Source organism: Leucoraja erinacea, chromosome 3, assembly GCF_028641065.1.
Source record: "Leucoraja erinacea ecotype New England chromosome 3, Leri_hhj_1, whole genome shotgun sequence".
NCBI classification, from domain to species: domain Eukaryota; kingdom Metazoa; phylum Chordata; class Chondrichthyes; order Rajiformes; family Rajidae; genus Leucoraja; species Leucoraja erinaceus.
Window position 1 is genome coordinate 64,963,160 of NC_073379.1, and position 25,575 is coordinate 64,988,734.

The following is a 25,575-nucleotide window of genomic DNA, read 5'->3' on the forward strand; positions in this document are numbered from 1 at the left end:
CTGCATCTAGCTTGTCCAGTCCTTCTATAATTTTATATGTTTCTATAAGATACCCCCTCATCCTTCTAAACTCCAGTGAATACAAGCCTAGTCTTTTCAATCTTTCCTCATATGACAGTCCCGCCATCCCAGGGATCAATCTCGTGAACCTACGCTGCACTGCCTCAAACACAAGGATGTCCTTCCTCAAATTAGGAGACCAAAACTGTGCACAATACTCCAGATGTGGTCTCACCAGAGCCCTATACAATTGCAGAAGAACCTCTTAATCCTATACTGAAATCCTCTTATGAAGGCCAACATTTCATTAGCTTTCTTCACTGCCTGCTGTACCTGTAAGCCAACTTTCAGTGATCGGTGTACAAGGACGTCCAGGTCTCGCTGCACCTCCCCCTTACCTAACCTAACCCCATTGAGATAATAATCTGCCCCCTTGTTTTTACCGCCAAAGTGGATAACCTCACATTTGCCTATATTATATTGCATCTGCCACGCATCTGACCACTCACTCAACCTGTCCAGGTCACCCTGCAACCTCCTAACATCCTCTTCACAGTTCACACTGCCACCCAGCTTTATGTCATCCGCAAACTTGCTAGTGTTGCTCCTAATTCCCTCTTCCAAATCATTAATCTTGGAAGCAAAACGTGCAGGTTTGCAGGTTAATTGGCTTTGGTAAAATTGTAAATTGTCCCTAGTGTGTAGGATAGTGATAGTGTACAGGGTAATTGCTGGTCGGAGCGGACTTAGTGGGCTTGTTTACTCGCTGTATCTCTAAAGTCTAAAGAGAGATATAAAAAGCTGGAATAACTGGGTGGGTCAGGCAGGATGCTGCCTAACCTGTTCATTCACAACAGCATTTTAGAAATAGAAATTAGGTGCAGGAGTAGGCCATTCGGCCCTTCGAATTTTGTTTCTCCCTTTATTGCAAATTGGCCAACTTGCGGGACACATGGTCCAGGACAGATGCTTCCTGTGCTGGGGTAAATGGCTGACAGATACAAAGCATACATCACTTTTTACCCTACCCCTTATCTACAATTCCCCCCCACTTATATCCACCTTGCATGATCAGTGAGTACACAAGGTAAAGGAATACATGTTTACTGGACTATACTCAAGTGAGCTATAAAAACTGTGAGTAGTTTTGAGTTTATCATATATGTACAATGCTTAATCCCTTCCCTCCACCCCCAACCCCACACCCCCAGCCCCGGAGTTTGCGTAGTGGTTGCTACGCAGTATCTAGGCATGGCCTCTTTTAGACACAAAGAGTTGGCAACCCCAGTGTCAGGTGAGGGGAGAAGAGGAGTGAAGGAGGAGTGAAATGTAAACCAAGAGGGATGGATGGAAGTCAAAGGGCGAGGGATAATGGGAGGATTGGGTGTGAACCAGAGTGGGACAGGTTCAACCACAGGAAATAGTGGGGGGGGGGGGGGGGGGGGGGGGGGGGGGGGGGGAACAAAATGGAACACAAAACAGAGGGTGAGAGGGGGAAAGTTTAATGGAGATGTGTGGTGGCAGGTTTCTTACACAGAGAATCGTGGGGGCCTCAAACACATTGCCATGCACATGGTGGTGGATACAACAGTGGTGTTTATGAGACGTTTGGATAGGCACATGGAAGTGCAGCATATAGAGGAATATGGATCCTGTACAGGCAGATAAGATCAGTTTAACATGACATTACAGAGAGAAACAAAATGCTGGCGTAATTCAGCGGGACAGGCAACATCTCTCGATAGAAGGAATGTCCTGTCCCGCTGAGTTATTCCAGCACTTTGTGTCTATTTTCAGTGTAAACCAGCGTCTGCAGTTCCTTCCTACACTTAACATGGCATAATTGGCTCATGGGACACTTCGAGTGACTGATTAGCAGATGATAATTACTCATATGAAGTTGAACGACAAATCCAATTTGGATTTTCTCTGCAATTTCTCAACAATAACATATTGAATGTGTTGCTATTGTAACGGACTGTTTGAACTACTTCCCTCCGGCAGACGTTACAAGGCCTTCTACGCCCGAACCTCCAGACTCAGAAACAGCTTCATTCCCAGAGCTATAGCGGCTCTGAACCGGCCCTGCTGAGTGCCCCCCATCCCCCCTGGACTGTCTCCCTCGGATGGTCACGTCACACAGGCTTATTTATTTATTTTACTTTTCTTTTACATCGGTTGGAAGCTGCATACTAAATCTCGTTGCACTGACGTGCAATGACAATAAAATATATTATTATTATTATTATTATTATTATTATTATTATTATTATTATTATTATTATTATTATTATTATTAGAATATAGCTTGCCTGTGCTGGCCTGTACTGGATGAATGCCAAACTCTTTATCAAAAGATATCATGGTCGGCATTGACAACCCTGATGGGTTCAATTTTGGTTGTTCCTTGGCTGTCTTGTGAAGTCTGAAGAAGGGTCTCGACCGGAAACGTCACCCATTCCTTTTATCCAGAGATGTTGCCTGTCCCGCTGAGTTACTCCTGCATTTTGTGTCTATCTTCCATGTAAACCTGCATCTGCAGTTCCATCCTACACAATGGAAATGTCATCCTGCCTATTGCAATTGCCATCTTCCCTTGCAAGGGGCAGTAATGGCTGAAGGCAGATGCTTGGCAAATGGAAGGAACGATATATTCATACATGTTGGCACAGATCGAAAATGTCATTCAGGTCAAGGTTACCACATCTGCAAATAAAGTAAAACATGGACCATGCAGCTTTGTCATCAAAGAAAGCTTTTAAAACAATTCAGCTGAAAATAAATCCTTCTGGGAGCCATTCGGCAAAATCCAAAAGTTTCCACAGGAATCACAATGGGTGTGATCATCCTTCCTGCCTCAAGGTTGCATCCAGTTAGCCTTTAAACAATAATGTTTTTGTTAATTCATCTTCTGGTGTTTTTTGCAAATGTATTTGTTCCATCATTAGCGAAAATTGTTGAAAATTGCCCAACGCATCACCGGTTCCTCGCTCCCCTCCATTGAGTCTGTCCAAAGCAAGCGCTGTCTGCGGAGGGCGCTCAGCATCGCCAAGGACTGCTCTCACCCCAACCATGGACTGTTTACCCTCCCACCATCCGGGAGGCGCTACAGGTCTCTCCGTTGCCGAACCAGCAGGTCGAGGAACAGCTTCTTCCCGGCGGCTATCACTCTACTCAACAACGTACCTCGGTGACTGCCAATCACCACCCCCCCCCCGGACACTTATTATTATTTATTCAAATCATTTGCTATGTCGCTCTTCCAGGGAGATGCTAAATGTCTCTGTACTGTACACTGACAATGACAATTAAAATTGAATCTGAATCTGAATCTGAATCTGAATAATGCACTGCAGTTAGATTACAAGTGAAATATTAAAATGATCACGCAATAGAACATTGAACATAGAACCATACGGTACCAGAACATTGCCCTTCGACCCACAATGTCTGTGAACTTGTAATGCATCTGCCATTTCTTTAAGAGACCCACAATGGCAGAATATTGGGAACCATATACAGGCAAGTGTCGAGTGCAACTCTGAACGGCTATAAATAAACCCGCACAGTATTGGCTCCGGCTGGAATTCCCTACTAATATTCACACGCCCATCAGACCTCAGGCCTGGGCACCAGTATCCCCACATCACATCTTCATGCTATATCATGTCACAGTCATCCCAACAACAGAACCACACATCACTTTAATACTCCAACACCATGGTCCTTCACTCATTTCAGTGCTATCTGGCAGCATCATTTTGTCTCCTCTGTTATTAGTGTAAAACTACACAGCTTATTCCTTCAGTATTTTACAACATACTCTCTCTGTTCTACACAGATCTTTCAACAATTCTATAATACCCACAAGCTCCATGATTGCCAGATTTCCTTATTGGGAACATGCACAATACAGTGCAGTCAGAAAGTATTCAGACCCCTTCACTTTTTCCACATTTTGTTACAATACAGCCTTATTGTTAAATGGATTAAATTTTTTTTTTTAATCATCAATCTACACACTATACCCTATAATAAAAAAGCGAAAACAGGTGTTTAGAAAATTTTGCAACGTAATTAAAAAGAAATAACTGAAATATCACATTTTACATAACCATTCAGACCCTTTACTCAGTACTTTGTTTAGGCACTTTTGGCAGCGATTACAGCCGCAAGTCTTCTTGGGTATGACGCTACAAGTTTGGCACACCTGTATTTGGGTAATTTCTCCCATTCATCTCTGCAGATCCTATCAAGCTCCGTCTGGTTGGATGGGGAGCGTCGATGCACAGCTATATTCAGATCTCTCCAGAGATGTTCGATCAGTTTCAAGTCCGGGCTCTGGCTGGGCCACTCTAGGGCATTCACAGACTTGTCACAAAGCCACTCCTGTGTTGTCTTGGCTGTGTGCTTAGGGTTGTTGTCCTGTTGGAAGGTGAACCTCCGCCCTAGTCTGAGCTCCAGAACGCTCTGGGGCAGGTTTTCCTCAAGGATCTCTCTGTACTTTGTTCATTTGTACTGTGCTCCATTCATCTTTCCCTCAATCCTGACTAGTCTCCCAATTCCTTCCCCTGAAAAACATCCCCACAGCGTGATGCTGCCACCATCATGCTTCACCGTAGGTATGGTATTGGCCGGGTGATGAGAGGTGCCTGGTTTCCAGACGTGACACTTGGCATTCAGGCCAAAGAGTTCAATCTTGGTTTCATCAGACCAGAGAATCTTGTTTCTCATGCCTTTTGGCAAACTCCAAGCGGGGTGTCATGTGCCTTTTACTGAGGAGTGGCTTCCATCTGGCCACTCTACTATAAAGGCCTGATTGGTGGAATGCTGCAGATATAGCTGTCATTCTGGAAGCTTCTCCCATCTCCATAGAGGAACTCTGGAGCTCTGTCAGAGTGACCATCGGGTTCTTTGTCACCTGCCTGACCAAGGCCCTTCTCCCCCGATTGTTCAGTTTGGCCGGGAGGCCAGCTCTATGAAGAGTCCTGGTGCTTTGATTTAAGAATGACGGAGGCCACTGTGCTCTTCGGGACCTGCAATGCGGCAGAAATTGTTTTATACTCTTTACCAGGTCTGTCTCGACACACTCCTGCCTCGGAGGTCTACGGACAATTCCTTCATCTTCATGGCTTGGTTTTTGCTCTGACATGCACTGTCAACTGTGGGACCTTAAATAGACAGGTGTGTGCCTTTCCAAATCATGGTCTAATAAATGTAATTTACCAGTCATGGACTCCAATCAAGTTGTAGAAACATCTCAAGGATAATCAATGGAAACAGGATGAACCCAAGCACAATTTTGAATGTCATAGCAAAGGGTCTGAATACTTATGTAAATGTGATATTTCAGTTATTTCTTTTTAATTACTTTGCAACATTTTCTAAACACCTGTTTTCACTTCTTCAATCTGGGGTATTGTGTGTAGATTGATTATTTAAAAAAATAAGGCTGCAACGTAACAAAATGTGGAAAAAGTGAAGAGGTCTAAATACCTTCTGAATGCACCTTTGTTTAGTTTTAGTTTAGTTTATTTTATTCTCATGTGTACCGAGCTACAGTGAAAAGCTTTTGTTCGTGCAAACCAGTCAATGGAAAGACTATACATGATTGCAATCGAGTCGCCCTTCGTGTACAGATACATGATAATGGTAATAACGTTTAGTGCAAACTAACATCCAGTAATGTTCAATTAAACATAATCCAAGGGTTTCTAATGAGTTTGATAGTAGCTCATGACTGCTCTCTAGTTGATGATAGGATGGTTCCGTTGCATGATCATAGCTGGGAAGAAAATGTTCCTTCATCTGGAGCTGTGTGTTTTCACACTTCTATACCTCTTCCCTGATGGGGGGGGGGGGGAGAAGAGGGATTGGCAAGGTATGACTTGTTCTTGATTATGCTGCTGGCCTTGCCGAGGCAGCATGAGGTGTAAATGGATGGGATGTTGGTTTGTGTGATGGTCTAGGGGCTACGTCCACAATTCTCTGCAATCCCTTGCGGTCTTGGATGGAGCTGTTCCCAAACCCACTTCTATTATTTTGATGAATTATTGGTACAAAGCCTATTGTATTGGTATTATTGATACAAAGAATATAGTATTCAGATCGTTTATATCATTTCAAAATACTGTATTTAGGAGCTTCAACAATATGATGTTAAATACTTCTGAAACTACAAAAGGGAAACACAAGGTCACTTAAACGGTTGCACAACATAAAAATTGAAGGTTGATAATTTTACTTGGAAGTAGTTTTTATTGGCCCCAAATTACACGTATACGACATTTGACTTGCGTTTTGGCAGTAATAATGTCAGTTCCAATTTCATAACAAGATTTTACTAGGCCAATAACTCATCCACATCAATTAAGCCAGTGTTGGCATGGAGATAAATCCATTGCAAAAATCTTAACAATGTAACAAAGCAGTTTTACTGGATACCAGCTTCCATTAACACCACACAATATCATACACATTTCCAATAGCAGAAGCTACACAATCCATATTAACACTATGGAAGATATTCAACACCAACCTCTACACTCTGAGATAACTATAATTGCAGTTTTGTCAATTGTACCAGGTTGTATTCATCCACTTGAATAATATAACTTTGTCAAACTAAAAGGGTGGAAATTTAGACTAAACATTTCAGAGATCAACATTTCATAGATGAGTCTCCACCCTGAAATATCTTCCATAAAATAGACGAAGAGAAAAAGATAGCAGCGGGCTAGATAGATTTTATTACAATAAACTGAAAAACTAACAGATACAACACACCGTCTCTGACACCTCTCTCTCCATTATTGCTCTCTCATTTCTCTCACAGGGGACAGACCAATGTCTATTACAAACCCCACAGTTATCTGGACTTCATCTACTCCCACCTTGCCTCTTGAAAAGATGTAATCCCCTACTCCCAATTTCTATGTCTCTTCTGCATCCGTTCACAAGATAAGGCTTTCCATTCTGATACATCCAAGTGTCTTATTTCTTTAGTAAATTTGGTTTCCCCCTGTTAGATAGTTCCCTCACCCGCATTGCCTCCCAGTGTTGCTCTTATTCCACCTGCTCCCCAGATGGGACAAGGATATAATCCCCCTGGTCCTCGCCTTTCACCCCACCAGCCTCCGCATTCAACACATCATTCTCCGACCTTATGCCGCCTTCAACGTGATCCCACCACCAGTCACATCTTCCCATCCCCGTCCCTTTCCGACTCCCACAGTTCTCCCTCCACAACTTTTGGCTCACTCATCCCTTCCCAACCAAACCACAGCCCCTCCCCGGTATTTCACCCAGCAACTGCAGGAGATGGAACACCTGTCCTTATACCTCCTCCCTCACATCCATCCAGGGCTCCTATAATGTGAGGCATTCATGTTCATGTATAACCTCCCCTAACCTTAACGACTGCATTCAGTGCTCTCGAAGTGGCCCCCTTTACATCGGTAGACCCTGTGTAGACTAGGCAGCTGTTTCACTGACGGCTTGTGCTTGGTCCACCGAGGCCTGCAGGATTTCCCGATTGTGAAGCATTTTAACACCCCTTTCTGTTCCCATATTGACCATTCTGTCTTGGTCCTCTTCCATTAACAGAGTGGGGACAAGGAAAGAGCGTTCACGTCGCGGCCCTGTTTCCACCAATCTTTCCACCACCACGCACAAGAAGCACAAGGCAGACACCACTGTACGCAGATGCCGAGAAGTGTGTTCAGCTCTGGCTGAACAACTTCTAATCTTGTGTGTGGACTTGATAAGAAGAAGATTAACAGGGTGAGGCCACACACAAATTGAAGGAAAAGCACCTCATATTTTGTTTGTGCAGTTTACAATCTAACAGAATGAACATTGAGTTCTCCAATTTCAGGTAATTAATCTATACACGTTAACACCTATCTATCAAAACCCCTTACCTGTATCCACCTATCATTTGCTAAATTTGCCCCGCCCCCATCTCACTTGCTGGTTTCATCTCCCTCATTACAATCAGTCTGAAGAAGGATCCCGACAAGAAACATTGCCAATCCATGTTATCCAAAGATGTTGCCTGGCCTGCTTAGTTACTCCAGCACTTTGTCTTTTTTTGTAAACCAGCATCTGCAGTACCTTGCAGCAACAGAAAAATATTATGGACAAACAAAATACTGATTTTCTTCAGCATTAATTCTATAATGCCATACTATTCCCATGACTGTCACCAATCTCTTTATAATAATATTCCTGCATCTCTACTGGAAGATTTGCTCAATAGCTTTGAGATTAGGTAATATTTCTGTATACTTTTAATATGCCTTTTGTAGTAAGGTATAAGTACATATTATTTATAAAAAGCAAAACAGATTATTTTGCGTTGACTGGCTGAAGGGGGTCCAAGATCCCCCTTCAGCCGGTCAACGCTGCTGGGGCTGACATTGAGGTGGTGCAGACATATAAATACATTGGAGTGCACCTTGATAACAAACTGGACTGGTCTGTCAACTCTGACTCAAAGATCCTATAGCGGAGCAAGATGGGTTACTCTCACGCAAACGTGAGGTCAACGCTCATGGGCGGATTCATGGGTGATTATAGGACACATTTTAGCAACCTGACTCCGCCATCTTGGTCCGCCATCTTGCTCCGCTTTCTTGCTCCCGCCTTCTTGCTTCCGGCCAAAGATTGGATCCGCAGCGGGGAGAAGGAGTGCGGGGCCCGGGGCAGCGGGGAGAGAGAGTGCGGGGCAGCGGGGAGAAGGAGTGCGGGGTCCAGGGCAGCGAGGAGAGAGAGTGCGGGGAGCAGCGGGGCAGAAGGAGTGCGGGGTCCCCTCCAGCGGGGAGAGAGAGTGCGGGGCCTTCACCCCTGCAGCGGGGAGAGGGAGTGTGGGGCAGCGGGGGAGAGGGAGTGTGGGGCAGCGGGGAGAGAGAGTGTGGGGCCCGGGGCAGCGGGGGGAGAGGAGTGCGGGGCAGCGAGGAGAAGGGGTGTGGGGCGCGGGGCAGCGGGGAGAAGGAGCGCAGGGCAGCGGGGAGAGGGAGTGTGGGGCCCGGGGCAGCGGGGAGAGAAAGTGCGGGGCAGCGGGGAGAAGGAGTACGGGGTCCAGGGCAGCGAGGAGAGAGAGTGCGGGGCCCGGGGCGGCGAGGAGAGGGGCATAGGAGGGGGGACATTGTAGTAAGGGGGCAGGCGAGAGAGTGCCGGGGGGGATAAGGCCTAGTGTGTGTGAAGTTGCAGGGAGGTTTACAATGTTTCTTATTTACAATGTTTCTTATTTAATGTGCCTTGTCTAGTCTCAAATAAAGTTCATTATTGGATTAGGAGAAATATAATTGTGTGTGTTATATACATTTATATAATTTTCATGTATGTGTGTTTATAAACATTTTATTCTTTAACAAGAATCAACAGAATTATGAACTAACAGAATTATGAATCTAACCCTATAATCATGCACAAAAAGTCCCCCCCTGTCAATCACACTGCGAGTCGGGTCGGTTCCGGTTACTACAAAATCAACTCAAACACTGCTTGTGAGCCATTTAAAAAGAAATGATTTAAAAAAGATTAAAAAAAGACAATTACCAGAATCAAATTTTATTCTTGACAAGAAGTTTGAACTGACAGATTTATGAATCTGACCCACACAAACTGTTGCCCCGCAACATTGATTATAGTGCGAGTCGGGTCGGGTTAGGTAGGCTCAGGTTGCTAAAATGGGCGTGGAAAAATGCCCATGATCCCCTCCATAGCGTACTACACGTCAGTCCATTGCATTTAGCAGGAGTAGCCTATCTTGCTCTGCTATAGGATCTTTGCTCTGACTCCCTCTACAAAAAAGGCCAGAGCAGACTCTTTTTCCTCAGAAGGCTCAAATCCTTCAATGTGTGTAGTGATATGCTGCACATGTTTTACAACACTGTGGTTGCAAGTGTTATTTTCTACGCTGTTGTCAGCTGGGGCAAGAGCATTAGTGGAAAAAACAACAAGAAGCTGGTCAAACTGGTTAAACGAGCTAGCTCAGTGCTGGAGGGGAGAGTAGACTCTGGGATGGATGTGCTTGAGAGGCGTATGAGACACAAGGTGCAGGTCATCCTGAATAACCCCGGGCATCCCCTCCATGTAATTCTGGAGAGTCAAAAGAGCACTCGGAACAACAAACGGCTCCTCTCCCTGCCCTGTAGAACGGAGCGGTTCAGGAGATCCTTCACCCCTGCAGCCATTAGATTTTATAATTCGGATCGCTAGGCTGTAGGGGGGTGCATTTTTGCTATTTTTAATTTTTAATTGTTAATTATTGGTCTTTTTAAGTATTTATTGCTCTCAGGTAGTGTCCACAGTGTATTCAATGGACACTGTCTGCGTTTGTTTTGAATCTGTGGGTTTGTTGGTTGGGGGCTTCTGGACATCTGAATTTCCCTGAGGGGATCAATAAAGTATTTATTATTATTATTATTATTATTTTATTGCTGAGCTGAATCCATCTTTTTTTCAAGCAGATCAATTTTTGGTGGAATAACAGATCTTTGCATTACAGTTGGTACAACCCTACAACAAAGGCTTGCACTGAAAATACATTGATGCACAAGAAACTTTAAAATGAATTATGATGCTCTAATCGAAGTTGATGCCATGCATATGAAATATTATCTGTGGGGTTTCTGTAACCTTATGGCCATTATTCTTGAGGAGCTTTTTTTTCGCTTGATTACAACCAGGCAAAAGCATGTAAAGTGGCATAGACTCGACAGGCCCGAAAACTATTATAAATTTACATTTTTGCCTTTATAAATTCCTGAAGAAGTAAAATTGCATCATTTTATATTGTACCCTTCATAATAGTAACACACAATCATTGAGAGCAACCCACTCAAGCTTCCATTAAACCTGCCTCCAACTAATGTGTTTTGCAGGAGCAGACATTGGGATCGCTGGCATACCTCCACCTGATGGAAATACTCTGCTCTGGTTAAGGAATCAATTCAATTTAACATTCAATACGAAAAGCCTAACAGTAAAGTGCGCAGCTGGTAGAGTTTCTTCCTCAAAGCACCAAGAAATCCGGATTTAATCCTGACCTCAGGTGCTGTCTGTGTGGACCATGAATGTTCTAACTTTCACAACATGGGTTTCGTCTGAGTGCTTCGATTTCCTCTCACACCCCAAAGACATGTGGGTTTGTATGTTAATTGGCCTCTATAAATTTCCCCTAATGTGTAAGGGGTGGAGGTGAAATGGGAAAACATATAACTACTGCGAACGGGTGATTGATGGTTGGCATGGTGGGCTGAAGGGCCTATTTCCATGCTGTATCCTACAATCAATCAATCATTCAACCAACCATTCGATCCACCAACTAATCAATTAACCAATCAATTGATCAATCAATCAAAGTTTGACTATATTTTACTCTATCTCCACCAACAACAATGCAAATGTAACTCCATGGAAAAAGTTTTAAGACTAGACATTCCTACCTCACGCAACATGTCACTTCGGTAAAGTTGCACTTACATAAACAATCCTGTACTCAGACCCGCGTGCAATCAAGACAGTTTGTAATTTCCACAACACTGTATGATCACTTAAGTTTACATCTTGTAACTAAACAATTGCAAGACAATTGCAGAAACAAGCCAGCAATGGTGGTGCTTACCCAGAAGGCCGCACGCCACAGAAAATGCCCCTACGGTGAGACAGAACTCAAATTTACAAGTAACCTGAACAAAACAAAGTGTTGGAGTATCTCGGCAGGTAAGGCAGCATCTCTCAAAGACATATATTTCCTTCCCAGATGCTGCCTGACCAGCTGAGTTTCTTCAGCACTTTATGATTTGACATCTGCAAGGTGCTGCCACCCCAGGAGTTTACATGTGATTCTGTATCTGAACTCTTCCCCATTATCAGCTGCCCTAAGCTCAGTCGCGACACCTCAGATTTATTAACAAGTTGTGAAAGGAGAGTCACTCTCTCCTCCATCATTTTGGTAACATGCTAAACAAAAGCCGATGCATTTGTGGCGAGGTTTTGAGTAATTAGCTGCTGCCGGACGCCGCTGAGACAGCGGGCTTTAGGCCAGCAGTATTGACTCGTGGTTTAACGAGGAGAGAGACAAGGATTTGTCAAGCATGCAGAGAGGGATTTCTGCTGGATTCCAATTAATACCTCACCCCATTGATTGTGATAGATTGGTTGGCAGTCACTTCTGTCGACCCAGGACCACAGACCATCTAAACGCCCCTGTTTAGTGGGCAGTTCAATAAAGAAATAGCAGGTGTGAAATCTCTGTGAGTTATTTTGGGCAGGGGAAGGAAACAGACACAGAGTTGGTGAGTCTGACTTACATAAAATCTAAGATAAACACAAAAAGCTGGAGTAGCTCAGCAGGACAAGCAGTATCTCTGGAGAGAAGAAGTGGGTGACGGTCCGGGTCGAGACCCTTCTTCAGACTTATCTGACTTGTGTAAGGTTTTATGGAACATAATTCTTACATTAGTCGAGGAGTGCCTTTTCCTGGTTTCAGTTATTTCAGAGAAGCAGTAAGGAGTAAATATTATAAAAAGCCCAAGAATGACCTGAAATTATGTTGTCCCATTCGTGAGGAGTTCCTGGTGGCTGCTTAAACCCAGCATCACATGCAAAACAGAACACGCTGTTGCCTTGTGAAATTGAACTAGCATGAACGGGATTTCCTCAATTATGTGCCCCCCGGATTTCTTCAGAGGTGCCGTGACCTAAACAGCAGGCTCCAGCAAGAGGCAAGTTCTTTCAACGCAAGTGCTCTTATAAAATTGCTGGACTCTTCTGCTCTCAGAAGAAATGTGTTGATCAAATTGGTGGTGGTGTTTTTAGCAAGAGCTTAAGTGGGCTGATACAGATACCATTGTGTGCTAATACCGTGGATAGACCGGTATGGGGACAGTTCATACCTGATGTCTCAGCCAGGGCAACAATCAATGTTAGCTTTGTATTAAATACTGAGCTACAAACACAGCTTAGGTTATTCGGATATTCAATTAAATAAAAGTTTGATCTTGTGCATCTGCAAAGTATATGCACTGGATCTAATTATGGAGGTCAATACATTTTGCCCCATGAATGCCTGATAAGCACCCTATCTAAAATCAGGTCAATCCCTATTCTCTTTCAGATATCTGATGGGTCTCCTCTGGAGGAGAAAAAGTGGAGAGAGTGGTTTGCTGCTTCTTTCCATTTGTGTGATCCTGATTGAATGGAGAAGAGTTGGAGGTTCTATTTCAAAAGTGGGTGACTATGTGGGACTGAAAGCCATTGACGGGAAAATCATGCAAGTAGACAGCCTGGAGGTAGGTTGCTAATCAATTCAGTATAATCACCTGAGCCCCATATACTAGTCTGCTAATTCTGTGCTTACCTTTTTAGGAATTCCGACAAGTTTGATATAACTTCAAAAACTGTGATCTGCGTCAGTGACCCATGACTGTGCAGCCAGACACAGTTCCAACACCATCTTGAACTTTGCCGATGATACCACCATTGTTGGACAAGTTATGGGTAATGATGAAGCAGAGTATAGGAGGGAGATTGAAAATTTGATTGAATGGTGCCAGAACAACAATCTTGCTCTCAAGTAAAGACAAAATGCTGGAGTAACTCAGGGGGTCAGGCAGCATCTCTGGAGAACATGGATGGGAGATGTTTCTGGTAGAATGATCCTGATCAATGTTCTCCAGAGATGCAGCCTGGCCCATTAATTTACACCAGCACATTGTGTCTTCCTTTTGTAAACTAATTGCAATAGTTCCTTGTTTATCAATCTTGCTCTCAACATCAACAAGAACAAGACATTTTTAGACTTTTTGAAGAGATGCAGTGCGGAAAAAGGTCCTTGGTTCCACTGATTCAGTGCCGACCAGCGATCCTTGTACACTAGCACTATCCTACACATTAGGGACAATTTACATATTTTACAGAAGCCAATTACCTACAAACCTGCACGTCTTTGGAGTGTGGGAGGAAAACGGAACATCCGGAGGAAACCCACGTGGTCACAGGGAGAACGCACAAACCCTGTACAGACAGCACACACACAGGATTGAACCCGTGTCTCTGGCTCTGTAAGGCAGCTACTTTATCTCTGTGCTGCCCCAATAGTTGATAGTGATTTTATAAGGAGAAAGTAGAAGATCCACAAACCTATCTTCATCAGTGGGTTGATGGTTGACAGAATCAATCATTTCAACTTCCAGACCAAATAACGTTCACTATTCAGGAGCTGGTAAAACAGAGCAGACCAGGAACTTCAGGACTCATTATGGAATTCCGGGCCTACCCACCTGACCCCCGTTTATGTGTCATGACACATCTGCTACTATATATCAACACAACCAAAGATCCCCGAGGGAGAGAAAAGACACTATGGGTCAGCTACAAAAAGCCACATGGTCGGGTGTCATGTCAAACCATCTCTAGATGACTCAAACAGGTATTGGGAGATGCTGGAGTGGATACTGATATTTATACATCTCGCTCCACCAGGGCAGCATCCACGTCAGCGGCTAACAGAATGGACGTGCCATTGGACCACATCCTGGCAACAGCGGGGTGGGCCATGGAAAGAACTTTCCAAACATTCTACAACAAGCCAATAGCAAAACTTGTTTCATTTGCAGAGAGAATTTTAGACTCTGCAAATATATAATTTAAGCCCGGGGGGAGCATTATTTTCTTTGTTATTGTTTCAAATAAATATCATTATTGTTTTATAAACCGATCCATGTTTGTTTACGATAACATACTTCCTCCGTTGGATGACTTCGGCAGTGAGTGAAGCATGGACTGTTACACGGTTTGAAATCACAGAGCTTTAAAATCTTCACGTAGTCACTCACGTGACTCCGAAGTAAAATAATAAGATTAAACGAGAACTTACCAGTTTGAAGTTTGATCTTTATTTTATGAGGAGTTACGATGAGGGATTACGTGCCCTCCGCTCCCACCCTCAATTATAAAGGTCAACTGGTATCTTAGTTCGCCTTATCTTTACTATGTTTATTTCAATTATTGTGTTGTTTCTGTGATTCCACACCGCTGCTTTGAAGTATGTCATGCATGCGTGCTGGCGAGGATCTTCACGTAATCCCGCATCGTAACTCCTCATAAAATAAAGATCAAACTTCAAACTGGTAAGTTCTCGTTTAATCTTACTATTATCTTTGATTATATATCATCAATGTGTATTGTTACAGGCCTATTTTGCTGCTAAAAGTAAGAAATGTTGTCATAAATGTGGCCATCAAACACTCTTGACTCTCTTGACTCTTGAAGAACTACTCACAATTACATGCATACTTGCATTACACCAAGACAACATAATTGACATTTCTTCTTGGGGGATATGGCCAGCAAGAAATGCATTATATATATATACATCTTCTCCTACCCATCTCCATCACTGCTGGGCTGAAGAAGATCCCTCTTCAATGATCAGCTGCATCTTTTCCTCCTTTATCCCACCACCATTTGCTTCTTCCATTTCTCCCCTGTACCAATCAGTCATCCTCTTTTACCCATTCCAGTTAGTGGCAACACATGCCCCTCTTGCAATGTTCCCACCTCACAATAATCTGCCAATAATTGCCAATTAGACTACTCCCACCGATGTTAACCACAACTTGCAGTACTTACTAATATTTCTATGACCAAGGCATAGATGGATAAAATAAGGAGAAACAGGACCAGTATAAGAATAAGGGCGGCACAATGGCACAACAGTGGAGTTGCTGCCTTACAGCCCCAGAAACCCGGGTTCGATCCTGACTACAAGTGCTCTCTGTAAGGAGTTTGTATGTTCTTCCTGTGACTGCGTGGGATTCCTCCGGGTGCTCCAGATTCCTCCCGTATTCTAAAGACGTGCAGGTTTGTAGGTTAATTGGTTTCTGTAAATTGTCCCTAGTGTGTAGGATAGGACTAGTGTTTGGGTGATCGTTGCTCGTCACGGAATCGGTGGGATGAAGGGGCTGTTTCCACATTTTATCTCTAAACTAAACCAAAATATGGTCAACTTGGTAATGGTGGATCAAGAGGTTATTTCTATACTGTACAATTCTGCGACTCTATCAGCTTACTATTGTCTTCTCAATGTTATCATCTCTGACCGCTGTCAGATCCTCCGTCCTGAATATTGCAACACTGTACTCTTTGAAATCCTTTACCACCTCTGTCATTCCTTACTCAACTACAACATAGACAAAGAAACATAGAAACATCGAAAATAGGTGCAGGAGAAGGCCATTTGGTCCTTCGAGCCAGCACCGCCATTCATTGTGATCATGGCTGATCATCCACAATCAATAACCCATGCCTGCCTTCTCCCTATATCCCTTGATTCCGCTAGCCCCTAAAGCTCTATCTAATTATCTTTTAAATTCATCCAGTGAATTGGTCTCTACTGCCTTCTAGTAGAGAATGCCACAAATTCACAACTCTCTGGGTGAAAACGTTTTTTCTCATCTCAGTTTTAAATGGCCTCCCCTTTATTCTTAGACTGTGGCCCCTGGTTCTGGACTCCCCCAAAATTGGAAACATTTTTCCTGCATCTAGCTTGTCCAGCCCATTTTATAATTGTATACGTTTCTATAAGATCCCCTCTCATCCTAAATTCCAATCTTTTCTCATATGACAGTACCGCCATTCCGGGAATTAACCTCGTGAACCTACGCTACACTGCCTCAATAGCAATGATGTTCTTCCTCAAATTAATAGACCAAAACTGCACACAATACTGCAGATGTGATCTCACCAAGGCCCTGTACAACTGCAGAAGGACCTCTTTACTCCTATACTCAAAACCTCTCGTTATGAAGGCCAACATGCCATTAGCTTTCTTCACTGCCTGCTGTTCCTGCATGTTTACTTTCAGTGACTGGTGTACAAGGACATCCAGGTCTTGTTGCACCTCCCTTTTTCCTAATCTGACACTATTGAGATAATAATCTGCCTCCTTGTTCTTGCCACCAAAGTGTATAACCTCACATTTATCTACATTATACTGCATCTGTACTACTCCCACTCACTCAACCGGTCCAAGTCGCCCTGCAACCTCCTAGCATCCTCTTCTAAGTTCACACTGCCACCCACCTTTGTGTCATCTGCACATTTGCTGGTGTTACTTTTAATTCCATCATCTAAATCATTAATATATATTGTAAATAGTTGCGTTCCCAGCACCGAGCCTTGCGGCACTCCACTCGCCACTGTCTGCCATTCTGACAGGGACCCGTTTTATTCCTACTCTTTGTTTCCTGTCTGCCAACCAATTCTCTATCCATGTCAGTACCTTACCCCCAATACCATGTGCTCTAATTTTGCCCGCTAATCTCCTGTGTGGACCTTATCAAAGACTTTCTGAAGTCCAGATACACTACATCCACTGGGTCTACTTAATCCATTTTACTTGTCACATCCTCAAAAAATTCCAGAAGATTAGTCAAGCAGGATTTCCCTTTCATAAATCCATGCTGACTTGGACCATTCCTTTTACTGCTATCCAAATGCGCCGTTATTACCTCTTTAATAATTGACTCCACGGTTGCCTCTTAGAATCTTTCTTCCTCTTTGGAATGAAATGATCCTGCATCTTCTGGATTATGCCCAGAAATTCCTGCCATTGCTGTTCCACCGTCATTCCTGCCAGGATCCTTTTCCAGTCGGCCTTGGCCAGCTCCTCTCTCATGCCTTCATAGTCCCCTTTGTTCAACTGCAACACTGGCACTTCTGATTTAACCTTCTCCCTTTCAAATTGCAGATTAAAATTATCATATTATGATCACTACCTCCTTTACCTTGAGTTCCCTTATTAAATCCGGTTCATTAGACAACACTAAATCCAGAATTGCCTTCTCTCTGGTAGATTCCAGTATAAGCAGCTCTAAGAATCCATCTAGGAAGCACTCCCTTTCTTGGGGTCCAGAACCAACCTGATTTTCCCAGTCCACCTGCATATTGAAATTTCCCATAACCACAGTGGCATTACCTTTGTTACATGGCAATTTAAATCCTGCTGCAACTTGCACCCTATATCCAGGCTACTGTTTGGGGGCCTGTAGATAACTCCCATTAGTATCTTCTTACCTTTACAATTCCTCAATTCTATCCCACAACGACTCTACATCGTCAGTCCTTATGTCACCCCTCGCAAGGAACAGAATTTCATCCCTCACCAACAGAGCTACCCCACCACTTCTGCCCACCTGCCTTTCTTTCTATAGGACGTATAACCCTGAATATTCAGTTCCCAGTCCCGATCCTCATGCAGACATGTCTCTGTAATCCCCACAATGTCATATCTACCAATCTCTAACTGAGCCTTAAGCTCATTCACTTTACTTCTTATACTTTGTGCATTCATATATAATACTTTTATTCCATTACTCACCTCACCTTTCACATCGATTCCTATTTCACTTGGCCATACTCTCCTATCCCTTCGTGAGCTTTCTGCCCCATTAATTCTGGTGTCTTTCTTAACTTTTCCTACACTCTCTTTCCCTTTAACTCCATCCTTGTATTTCCAATTTGTTTCTTCCATCCCACTATTTAGTTTAAACTCACCCGTGTAGCAGTGGCAAACCTGCCTACCAGAATGCTGGTTCCCGGCCTGTCGACAATATGGTCCCTCAACCATAGATGATAAAACAGCACAACACAAGAGCAGGCCTTCAGCCCACAATGTCTGTGCTGAACATGATGCCAGGTTAAACCTCTGTCTGTTCATGATTCATTCCCTGCAAATCCAAATGTCTATCTAAATGTATCTTAAATGCCACTACCACATTTGCCTCCATCACCACCTGTTACAGGCACCGACCGCTCTCTACGTTAAAATCCTGCCCTTGCACATCTTTTTTTAATTTTGCCTCTCTCATCTTAAAGCTATGCCATCTAGTCCTTGATATTTCCACTGGAAACAAAGTTCTGGCTGTCCATTCATTTTGTACCACTGATAATTTTATGTACTTCCATCAAGTCTTCCCTCAGCCTCCGATGCTCCATAGAATACCATTCAAGTTTGTCAAACCTCTCCTCATAGCTAATGCCCTCTAACCTAGGCATCATTCTGCTAAACCTCTTCTGCATCCTCTCCAAAGCCTCTTCATCTCTCCTGCATCGGACAACCAGAACTGCTCGCAATTCTTAAAATGTAGCCTAATCAAAGTCATATGCCCCGATCAATGCCCCAATAAAAATCGAAAAAGTCAATATATTCACTTATCTACTTCCAAGTGTCCTTGTTTATTGGTTTCACAAGATAACACACGCTATATACTGCAGAACCTCACACCTTACTCACAAAGCCTTCACACCTTATAACCATGGCTTTGCTCCTCTTGAAAGTACAAGCCCAAGAGAGACCCATACTTTGATGCTAAGGGCATGTTGTTGCTTTTACAATCAACCTGCTATCACCGGGCAGCACACTGATGCAACAGTAGAGTTGCGGCCTTACAACGCCAGTGACCCAGGGTCGATCCTGACTATAGATGCCGTCTGTACGAAGTTTGTAGATTTTCCCTGTAACCGCGTCGGCTTTCTCAAGGTGCTCCGGCTTCCTCCCACATTCCTAAGATGTGCAGGTTTGTAAGTTAATTAGCATCTGTAAATTGTCCCTAGAGTGTAGGATAGAACTTGAGTATGGGTGATTGCTGGTCGACAGGTGGCCGATGGGCCTGTTTCCATGTTGTATCTCTCAACTAAACTAAACTAAACTAAACTAAACTAAACGAAAAGTTTCTTCAGCCTGTGATATTTATTTGACATTTTCTTTGCGCCAAATCATGCTTCCAGCCTAATATTCCCAATTACCTCCCACTTCCTTATCACTGCTCTGCGTGACCCATCAGTCTGAAGAGCTGGCTGCAGGGGACAAGGTGCAGCAGACTGTGAGTACATATCGGCCACAGCCAGCAGTCCCCAGGCCCACAAATCACCTTGATGTGTTTGACCTCTAATTGTCATTTTAATTAATAATCAGAGACAATAAATATGATTTAAAGCATTTAAATGAATATGTGGAATAAAACAAAAATATTAATAATAATAAATCGATTAAAAACCAATGAAGAAATAAACATTTTACCTGTGATTACATTTTAGTCAAAGTCACTTGACAAGACATAGGATCATGAGAAGAGCTGTCTGATGCTCTGGTTTAAACTGGCTTGTTGTAACTGAATACAATTTAGACACAGAGTGTGGGAATGAAAGATCCGTTTCCTGGCTGTTAACATTGCAAGTGAAGTAAGTTTGAGCCACCACAATCCAGTTTAAAGATTAAAAGATCTCACTACACAGAAATGGTATTCAATGCCACTGCTGCTCAAACCTTGTTGTCGTGAGCTTTGTGAGGTGACACAGAGTTGAAACTGAAGCTCATTATTAGGATAATGAAAGAGAATATTTACTTTGAGAAAAGGCTATTCAAGAGGTGTGGATGGCCAAGCAAGGCCTTTATTTATCATCCATCCCTAATTGCCATTTCAAAGTCTGCCACATTGAAGTAGCTCTGGGGTCAACTGAACCTGATTGGGAAAGGATAATAGATTTCCTTTCCTGAAAGATGTTATTGAAGGAGATGGATTTTTAGACATTTTGTGCCAAGAAAAAGACATTTGGACAGGTACAGAGATATTCAAGGTTTAGAGCTGGGGTTCCCAGCATTTTTCATCATGTTTACCCCTGGCAACTTTAATAGCACATAACAATGTTATTTCACTTATTTATGAACAAATAATGAAGAACAGATACCGGTATACCAGAACCAAACACAGTCAGTCAATGAGAAAAAATATGTACAAATCCTGAATCAACAAATTTACCCTCTGGGTTGGCAAAACTTACCCCCTGTGGGTAAATTTACCTCAGGTGGGGAACCCTTGGTTTTGAGGTATATAGGCCAAAGATTTATCCCTCTAAATTAAAAAAATCTGGGTTTAAATTGTATTCAGTTACAAATGGACAGTTTAAGCAGAGCATCAGTTAGGTTTTTATGTGATCCTATGTCCTGCTAAATATGTCAATGGGGCGTTTTAGTCGACATGGGCAAGTTGGGCTGTTGCTGTATGACTATTCCTATAGCTTCTATCTATTCTATTTAATTAACTGAAGTTAAACTCCCTAGATGTTATGGTGAGATTGTCTTTGGATCATTTTGGATAACGTGCAGAAACCCAGTTAGTTTGCCATCGTCTCTGTACCATATTACAATATGCTGTTCCTTATCTTAGGATCCTTGATGTGCTGACCCTGAACAAAGATAGTCATGACCTTCTGTGTACTGTAGTTTATCATAAGGTGTGAGGAGTACTGGATCAGTGTTCTTGTTGTGCTTCCCATGAGTAACTACTGGCTTAGCAAACGCAGGTCTTTGATCAGGTGAATTTGTGAAAAATGGTTATCTGGTTTTAAATGCTTTGTTGCAACGTGAAAATTATTGCATACTTAAAATGTATCACGTTATCAGTAGCGTTTGATGTTACTGAATTATTGGGCTATTACACCTTTGCTATAAAATGTGAACCAACATTATTACTAGCACGTAAAATGTCACCTGCATGGAATTTGGAACCAATGAAATTTATTTCCATGTAAATTTTCAACCTATTTAAAAAATGCACAACCTTTAATTTATATGTGACCTTGAGACTCCCCATTGCAATTTCCAGATTATTGTAGTAAAGTGCTACTGTTTGGCTTTAAATTCTGAATCTTCTGATTACATACGCTATCTGGACAGTAAATTGCTTTGTGGCAGATAATTCACCACATTGAAGAAGCTGATTGTCTGTTCATATTATTGTCATTGTATTTTTCAACAGATCCAATTTGTATTAACAGCAGATACTGTCTACTATCAAAGGGCACAATCTACAATATGAACATATACAGTTCATAATACCAGCAGGTCGGCTGCAGCACAAGCAGATACAATCTTCAATACCAGCAGGTATTCTACAATACTAGCAAATACAGTGATACAGTGGTATCAGTAGATATACTGTAGCTCATAGTTGGTAAAGTACATAATATGAGCAAATATATACCAGCAGATTGTACCAGCGGCTGCATTATTCAATATTGGCAGATGTAATGTATAGTACAACATCGCAAATGTAGGTGACATTTTATGTAGTAATGCCAGCAAATGCAGTACATAAACCTAATTTGGCTTGGCTTGAGAAATACTGCCTATAAAAAAGATTAAATTCAAAAGGGACATGTATTGATAATATCTATGAAAGGTCAAGGGTATGTCTTGTTCCAAAAAAAAAATACTTTCCATCATTTTAGGCTCACTTTGAACAGAAGGTCAGTGGATCACATAATTCACACTGACACCGTTGGGTTTAACTCTACACAGGATCACTGTCATAAATATCAATGGCCTTCATGAGGAAGCAACTCGCCTAGATGGAGTCTCCGGCAACATTCTCAAGACCTGCGGAGATCAGCTGACAGGAGTATTTATGGACATCTTTACCTCTTCCTACACCATTATGAGGTTCCCTCTTGCTTTAAAAAGATCACTATCATAGAAGAGCCAGGTAACATGTCTTTATAACTATCATCCAGTGGCTCTGCCATTCATCACAAAATGCTAGGGGGGTGGTCATGGTGCATTAACTCCAGCCCGCTAGATAGTCTTGATCTGCTGTAGTTCGGCTACCATCACAACAGTTCCACAGCAGATGCCTCTCTCTGACCCTACACTCACTACTGGAACAAGGCCACCTACATCGGACTCCTATTTACTGACTATTGCTCTGCCTTCAACTCACAACCCCAACTAAACTCCTGGAGCTAGGAGTCAGCACAATCTCTGCAACTGGATCCTTGACTCTCTGACTCATAGACCACGGTCAGTGAGGATAGGCAACAAAACATCATCCATGATCATTCTCAGCAAAAGATTTTTCTCAGCCCTGTAATATCCTCCCTTTACACTTACAACTGTTTGGTCAAATTCTGCTCTAATTCCTTTTACAAATATATAATAGACAATAGACGCAGGAGTGGGCCATTCGGCCCTTCGAGCCAGCACCGCCATTCAATGTGATCATGGCTGATTATCCACAATCAGTACCCAGTTCCTGCCTTCTCCCCATATCCCCTGACTCTGCTATACAGATGACACCGTCATAGTAGGGCAGATCCCAAACAATGACGAGAGGAGATACAGGGAGGAGATAGAGGGCTTGGTCACATGGTATCAAGACAACATCCTCAACCTCAATGTTGGCACGATGAAGGAACTAGTTATTGACTTCAGGAAATGAGATGGTGTACATGCCCCAGTCAGCATCAATGGTGCTGGTGGAAATGGTCAAGAGCTTCATGTTCGCAGATGTAAATATCACCAACATTTTGTCCTAAATCAACTATATTGAAACTACAGCCAGGAAAGCACACCAATGCCTCTACTTCTTCAGGAGACTGAAGACGTTTGGCATGTCTCCAAAATCTCTTACCATATTCCACAGATGCACTGGACAAAACATCCTATCAAGATGCATCACAAGTTTGCTGATGTCTCAACTGTACATTGGGCTCTCTTGCCTCAGACATCCTTGGTCAGATATTGTTTGGTGGCAGGCTAGGATTAGATGAGGTACAGGATGGATTGGTGGTTTCCTGAGAGACTCCTCAGCATCTGGCCAGAGCCATTTTAGCCTTAATTTAACTGTCACTAGGCAGTTACCCTTGCAATGTCAATGTTAATGTTGCCCAGCTGGGAGAGTAATACTTGCGGGGAGCTTACTGGGTTATTTGTCTCCAATAAATGGTTCATGGAGGGAGCTCTTGAAAGAGCATGAGCTTACAAGAAAAAGATCTTTACATTTGAATGACTTAGAATTCTTTCCCGTTGCAGAGGCAAACTTATAATATTGCAAGTGGTGAGATCAGATGTGCTTGACTCAAACATGTTGATGTTTAGGTTTAAACCAAAGATAGACTCAAAAAGCTGGAGCAACTCAGCGGGCCAGACTGCATCTCTGGAGAAAAGGAATAAATGACATTTTGGGTTGAGACCCTTCTTCAGACTGAGAGTCAGGGGCCCAAACATGCTGTCTGGCCCACTGAGTTACTCCAGCCTTTTGTATCAAACATGTCAATCACTGGTTATTTGGCTTCATTATCTATTCTACAAAATATTGTTATATTTAATTTAGTTTAGTTTAGAGATACAGCATGAAAAAAAGGCTCTTTGGCCCACCCAGTCCGCACCGACCAGCGATCCCCGCACACTAACACTATCCTACACACACAAGGACAACACACAAGGGACAATTTACACAAACACCAAGCCAATTAACCTACAAACCTGTACATCTTTGGAGTGTGGGAGGAATCCAATGATCTCGGAGAAAACCCACACGGTCACGGGGAGAAGGTACAAACTCCGTACAGACAGCACCCATAGTCTCCGGTGCTGCAAGCGCTGTAAGGCAGCAACACTACCGCTGTGCCACCGCAGTCACCCAAATGTTATATTTTTGCTTACAGTTCTGAAAGCCATGTTTATGGTCTATTTGTTTAACAGCATAAATATAAAAAATCAACATTTGTGATGCTTTGCTATTTCTTGAAATTAAAATTATTTACTTTTCATGCCGAAACTCCAGTTTCACCATTCCCCTTTCCTTTCAGTCTCATCTCACATAAGCAAAAATATTGTTTTTCCTCCTTATTGCCGTGTATTTGATATCAATGTGGGCCTGTTTATAGAATGCTGAAAACTAATCAGGAATGTTGACACTTTTGCACATACATGATTAAATTGTTATTCTATTTAAACCAGCAAGGGAGATTCATTATACATTTAGACCAACATTACAAATTGATTACAAATGCAAACTTAAAAGTTCAGATTACCGTTTCTTAGTTGCAGTAAATCAGCCAGAAGATTATCAAAATTATTGGAAAGTGTTGATAACCAAACAAATACATTTCTTTCTAAAAATGTATCTATCATCTAAAAATTCCCTTTTCAATGTGAACCTAATTTTAAGGACATATATTTAACCATATATAGATATGGATACAAAGAGACACTCATTTCAATTGATGTAGTGTGGAATTTAATTATTTTATTATTTACAGATAAATGTACGGTAACTTCACTGAACACCAGGAGAATTGTAATTATTTGATCTTACACAAAGTGGAGATCACAAACGTATCGTTATTTGAATGTGAAATGTGATTTTTCACCTGACTTTAAATTTGTAGTAAAATAATCTTAAGACACAGATTGTAAAGTAGAAACTATTCAATGCATGTTACGAGCATTCTAAATGCTGACTACCTCCAGATTCCTCTAACAATTTTATAGCTTTGTAGGTCTTTAATAAGTTACGCTGGCAGTGTATTATCTCGACATTGCTTTGTTAAGAGTTTTGACTGTTAACCAGGCCCTGCCTAACTGGGGTGGATATCCTTCCTGAGTAAAATGTACAGGGTCACAGGGATTTCACTGCTGATGTGACATAAACCACTGCAGGTGCCTTTTAACTATCACTTTGGGCTAAGAGATCTACGTCAGGGCTCACAACAAAAGGAATA

General features: G+C 42.5%; 2 long non-coding RNA genes across 2 annotated transcripts in view; one reads left to right on the top strand and one right to left on the bottom strand.

Annotated features, from left to right (window-relative positions):
- LOC129695671 (uncharacterized) overlaps positions 1 to 20,214 on the bottom strand; it is a 66,472-nt gene extending 46,258 nt beyond the window's left edge. Inside the window, exon 1 of the long non-coding RNA XR_008723209.1 lies at positions 20,093 to 20,214. This is a non-coding gene — a long non-coding RNA (uncharacterized LOC129695671). The remainder of the gene's footprint in view (positions 1 to 20,092) is intronic.
- LOC129695670 (uncharacterized) lies at positions 976 to 17,000 on the top strand. The gene is made up of 3 exons (XR_008723208.1): positions 976 to 1,137; positions 13,127 to 13,301; positions 13,378 to 17,000. It is a non-coding gene; the product is annotated as an uncharacterized LOC129695670 (long non-coding RNA).
- Positions 20,215 to 25,575: the final 5,361 nt, after the last annotated feature.